The following is a 5,997-nucleotide window of genomic DNA, read 5'->3' as shown; positions in this document are numbered from 1 at the left end:
CAATATACTACCTTTTTTTTTTTTTTAAACTCTAGTGTCCTCTGTACTTTAGTCGTCCAAATTCAGCTTGAGAATTTTCTGCTTCCCTTTAAGGTATTTATTTAAAAGTCCTCCTCTTTCTACAGATTGATACTTCTGCCAAGAGCTATGAAGTTTTCTTCCTCCTGGGACTAGAAATGTGCCTCTACCCACCTCAGGGTTTACTTTTAATTTTAGTGTTTTATATGAGTTATACTGATAATTCTCCAGAGTCTGCACTCATGTCCCATAGGCAGAACTTCATTGCCTATTTTATACTTCTTTTAGTGTACATTTTTTTCTTCACTTTTTTTTACTGACTGATTCTTATTCATAGACTTACAAACCACTTGGTATTGTTCTCCATAAGTGTCTATCCTCTATTTTTTTTCCTTGATCATTTCTTGTTCTCTACTGTATTTGAGGATAGATATTCTCATAGCATGTTTTCTTTCTGTTATAAATTAAGTAGTTTGCTTTGTTACATCTATAACAGAGCCTATTTGGATGGGAAGATGTGATGATTGTGTAGTGTGTTCATCATTATGGAGTGTTTGTCTTCATACTGCTGGGTCATTGGAAAGGTCATGATGCACTTTTGCATAGAAAAATATGTCATGACTTTTTCAACGACCCTATATCTATCTCTATCTATCTATTTACCTCTATCTATATCTATGATCTATTTATCAAACAATCTTTCACCGTATCTCATTAAGATATACTTGTCCTTTCATTTGAGCTAAATTGCCAGCCTGCTTCTCATGACCAGCAACCATTTTCCTGAAATACACTAAATTTGCTTACAATTAAGAGTATTAATGCAAGAATACATTGAATTAGAACTCAGGCTATTCAATTAATAAAGTGAAGCTATGACTTCCGATGCTATATTGGTCTTGAACATAATAGGCACTCAAGCTTTTGTAAATGGAAGCAGTATTTAATTACACGTTTTACTGTTTTGAAAAAAGAAAAAAAAATAATGAATTTCACAAATCTTACCTGTTATTGGAACGTGTCAGTGCCTTTGTGTTAAAGTTGCTTTCATAGGTATTATTCGCTATTATCTTAATGTAAAATGATTTATTTTTACTGTAGGGCACATAAACTTGTCAGAGAAAGAGAGAGAGAGAGAGAGAAAAGGAAAGTGAGAATTCACCCTCCAAGGAAGATGACCATGCCGCAGTCTCTTCTCCTCCATTTTCCTCTTGAGACTTTTGGCATGCACACACACAGACCCATTGTGTTTATTAAGCTGTCAGGTCCAGGACTCAAACTGTGGTGGGCCATGCGGGATCTAGCCACCTTAACCACCACTCCACTTGGCTGGCCCATGTAAAGTAATCTTGCCTTGGAGATAATGAACTTTCTATTCTTTGAGATATTCAAACTTAAATTTGATTGACTGCCTGGTAAAGACTTTAGAACTTTCAAGGTTGTTTTCTCTAGACCAGAGGTCAGTAAACTAGGATGCATGGGTCAAATCTGGCCTGCCATTTACTTTTGCTTTTGTAAGTAAAGTATTATTAGAATACAGTGACTTCATTTAGGTATTATCTATGTTTAGGTATTATCTCTTTAGGTATTAGGTATTATGGCTGCTTTCGTGCTACAATGATGCAAATTGATCAGTAATGACAGAGAAAGGCTAAAATATCTCATCTTTAGCTTCCATATAAAAAAGAATGTGCTGACTCTTGGTCTAGCTAGTGTCTAGAAGCTCTTAAAAGCCTCACAAGCAATAAATTTTATAATTGTCTAATAATTTGATTTCCTCATATCACCTATACTAAGTAAATGATTGATATAAGATAATGATCTGATGATGTAAGCCCCTTAAAATATAACCTGCATTGACCATAAATCTCTGTTTTATACCATGCTTTGGTATAAACTTTATGGTCTAAAATATCAGCTCTCAAGTGAGAGTATGATAATCTTTTGAAATAGCATTTGTAATTACTTTATTTATATGTGTATATATGCATTTATTGGGAAAAGTCCCATAGTTGTTAAAGTCTCCATACAATGCATGTGTGACCAAAAAATAAAATCACTGCTCTATATGTTTCTTTCTATAGTGACCCAAAACAAGAACTCATATTACGAATTTGACAAAGCCAGCAATGTTTTTCCCCATGTTTGGTTTTTCTCACTTCTGCCTTGTTTAGATTAAATGCTGCACCCTACCAGACACTGAAACTATCAGGTGAAAATCTGGAATGGCATTGTCAATTTCTAAAGGGAAGACTTAATATTGTTAAAAATGCCCATGTTGGGGCCAGCAGGTGGCATGGCACATATCAAAATACCAATGGCATTTTTTAAAACGTAAATAGAAAGAAACCCTAAAATTCACATGGAACCACAATAGATCCCAAATAGCCAAAGTGAGATGGAGAGAGAACAATGCTAGAGGTGCTGTATTTCTCTATTTCAAACTGTACAATATTACAAAGCTACAATAATTTGAACAGTGAAGTATTGGTGTAAAAACAGATACACATAACTGTGGAATACAGTAAAGAACTCAGAAATAAACCCACACATTAAAAAGTCAAATGATTTTCAATTAGAGTGCCAAGAATATAGAGGAAAGGAGAGCCTCTTTAACAAATGGTACTGGGAGAGAAGAAGATTCCTCATGGTTCCTGAGAACTAGTCATTTCAGGGAAAAAAGAGAAATGAAGATTTTCTACTGATAATTCAGCCTCCAGCCCACAAACTCAAGTGGTAGGAAGGCCCTCAAGCCTTCTCTCTGTCTCTGTCTCTGTTTCTCTCTGCCTCTGTCTCTGTCTTTTCATTTTTTTGGTGATATTTCCTTTAAAAAATTTTTTAAGGTAAAGTATTTTCTTGGTTTTCAGCCCCTCCTTTATCTTGTTAATAATCCCATCTCCCCCTCCCACCCAGGCCAGGCAAGGGCAGGCCTTCAGAAGATTCCTCATGGCTACTGAGAACTAGTGATTTTTTTCTGTTTCGCTTTTTTAAAAAAAAAAAAATTAGTTTTTTTTCTTCGTTTTTTTCTCTGTTTCTTTGTTGTTGTTGCCTTTTCTCTCTCTCTGTTTCCTTTTCTTTTTCTTTTATCTCATCTCTCTGTTCCTCAATCTTCATTCACTAAATCATGCAATATGATTTAGCAATCTCTCTTCTGGATATATAAGCCAAACAATTGAAACCAGTATCTTGAATTGATATCTGCATTCCTGTGTTCATTGCAGCATTATTCTCAATAGCAAAGAGATAGAAGCAATCCAAATTTCTATCTATTAATGAATGAATTTTAAAATGTGATATATACATTAGTGAAAATTTATTCAGTCTCTGTTCAGAAGGAAATCCTGCTATTTGTGACAACATAGATGAACCTGGAGGACATTATCCTAAGTGAAATAAAGCAATCACAACAAGACATACAAGTGATTCCACATACATGAGTTATCTATAATAGATTCATAGAAGCCGAGAATAGAAGAGTAGTTTCCAGGTTTAGGGGAGAGCAAAAAATGAGGAGTTGCTATTTAATTGAAAATAAAGTTTCAGATATGCAAGACAAATAAGTTTTAGAGATTTTCCCCACATTGTAACACTTATAATTAATACAGTATTGTACTTTTAAAACTTTGTCAAGAGGGTAGATTTCATATTAAGTGTTATTATACATATACACACATGAATACACAGGATGCAAGGGAACTTTTGAAGGTGATGGTGACATCTTTTATCTGTATTGTGGTAATTTAGTTTCATGAGTGTATACATGTGTACATTAAGTACATGCAATTTTTTGTATATAAATTGTATCTCAATAAAGTTGTTAAACAATAAAAACTATCTCTTATACATTTAGGTAAAATGTACACACATTTACTTTCTATATTTACTCTAATTGGGGTGTTTACATTTATTACTATTAATTGAATGTTTTACTTTTGTAACAAAATATTAATATCTGATACTGGCAAGAATAGAGAGGAAAAGGCACTTACATACACAATTGTTCTTTTGAGATTATTAAGTGTTGGTGTGTTTCTATAATATAAAATAATGTAGATGCATGGGTTGGGAAATGATAGTTAAAAGGTACAAAATTATAATTAGATAAAAGAAATAAGTGTGTTTTATATTACAACAGAGTAACAATAGTTAACAATAAGTCACTGTATATTTCAAAATAGCTAAAGGAGAAGATTTTGAATGTTCTTAACACAAAGTAATTATAAATGATTGAGATGATGGTTGTGCTATTTTCCTTATTTGACCATTACATATTGTATTCATGTGCCAAACAATTGCACTGTACCCCATAGATACATACAGTTATTATATGTCAATAAAAATAATTTTCATGCTGTTCTTACTTTTTTTTTCTTGAACAAGAATAAGTGTGAATCCCAAATAGAGCTCAGTGAAAATTATATCTTTAGTGTCTGATAATCTCTCAAAAGCAAAGCAATTAGCAAAGGGGGCTAAATAAGAAAAACAGTGTGTGTTTATCAAACTGTTTCCTTTCCTTTGGACACACGTTAGACTGTATCTCTCATCTTCCTCACAATCATTGAAGACATTTGACTGAACTGTGAAAAACAGAATATGAACTCAAGTGACAGACTTCAGGCCTGGCACACAAAAACTCTCAAGTGATCTTCCACACATTCTTCCGATTTCAAACTGTTTATCTGATAAAGTGCATTGCTCTTAGACCTGACGGATAATGGACTCATTCTGTGGAAGAAGCTTTTTATTCTTTTCCTTTTCTTTTTTTGGAGAGGTTTTTGCTATAGGGCGTGTGCACTCGCCAGAAAGACAGAGAGAGACAGAAAGACAGAAAGCGAGAAATCACCTCCCAGGGGGGATGGCCACGCTGCAATCCCTTCTCCTCCATTCTCCTCTCAGAATCTTGGGCACACACGCATACATGCCTGGCGTGAGTTTAAGCCACCAAGTCTGGGACTCGAACCCCAGTGGACTACATGAGAGTCCAGCGACATAGCCATTATGCTAACTGCTGGTCCCCTGGAAGAAGCTTTGACTCTCTATTGACTGCATGGAATATACCACAATACTTTAAGTCTACTTTGGAATTTTTTATTACAACAGCCAGTCTATTCTGACTACTTCAGGGATGGACTAATACAACATTAGACTATAAAAATTGTGTTATTGCAAAAGTTGAAAGTAGATTTACAGTACTGGTGAGGTGCCTAGGAAGGCACTCAATTGATAAAAGGATGGAATCATATTTTTCTAATACCATTATTGTCGTATTAGCATATTTTAAAAATATTCTTTATTAGTATAATCATCTGCATATACTCTTGCTAAGCCAGAGACCATCTGTTCTTTAGGATATGTTGAGCCTGTACTATTCATTTTGGCTGAGATTCTGGTCATGAAAAAAAAATTATTTATAAACAGCCAAGTGTAAATTCATACCAAGATTATGAGCCTTTCTAGGCTAAATAAAATAAAATAAAATAAAATAGTTTAAATTAAAAATAAAAAAAACTGGGACCTGCAGTTGGTGTAATGGCTATGTCACTGGACTCCCACATAGTTGACTGCAGCTCGAGTCCCAGACCTGGTGGCTTAAACTCATGCTGGATGTCTGTGCTTGTGTGCCCAAGATCCCAAGAGGAGAATGGAAGAGAAGGGATTGTGGTGTGGCCATCCTCCCTAAAGAGTGATTTCTCACGTTCTGTCTCTCTGTCTCTCTTGATCTTTCTGGTGAGTGCATGTGCCCTATAGCAAAAAACTTTAAAAAAAAAAAACACTAAAACTCAGTTTATGGTCCCAAATTCAGATATGAGTTCATTTTCTCCAAGGAAGAATTCTCACTGATCATATATGAGAATAGATTTGAAAATTTTTCTGTTACATAGCCATAGCAACTCCTTCACTAGGCTGAAAGGAAAGTATTCAAGGTCAGTTCAGAGATCTCCTATACATAAGACAATCGTTTTGCTTTTCTTTAATGAA

This window comes from Tupaia chinensis, unplaced genomic scaffold, assembly GCF_000334495.1.
Source record: "Tupaia chinensis unplaced genomic scaffold, TupChi_1.0 Scaffold149333_1, whole genome shotgun sequence".
Lineage (NCBI taxonomy): Eukaryota > Metazoa > Chordata > Mammalia > Scandentia > Tupaiidae > Tupaia > Tupaia belangeri.
Note: the sequence above shows the minus strand (reverse complement) of the source record.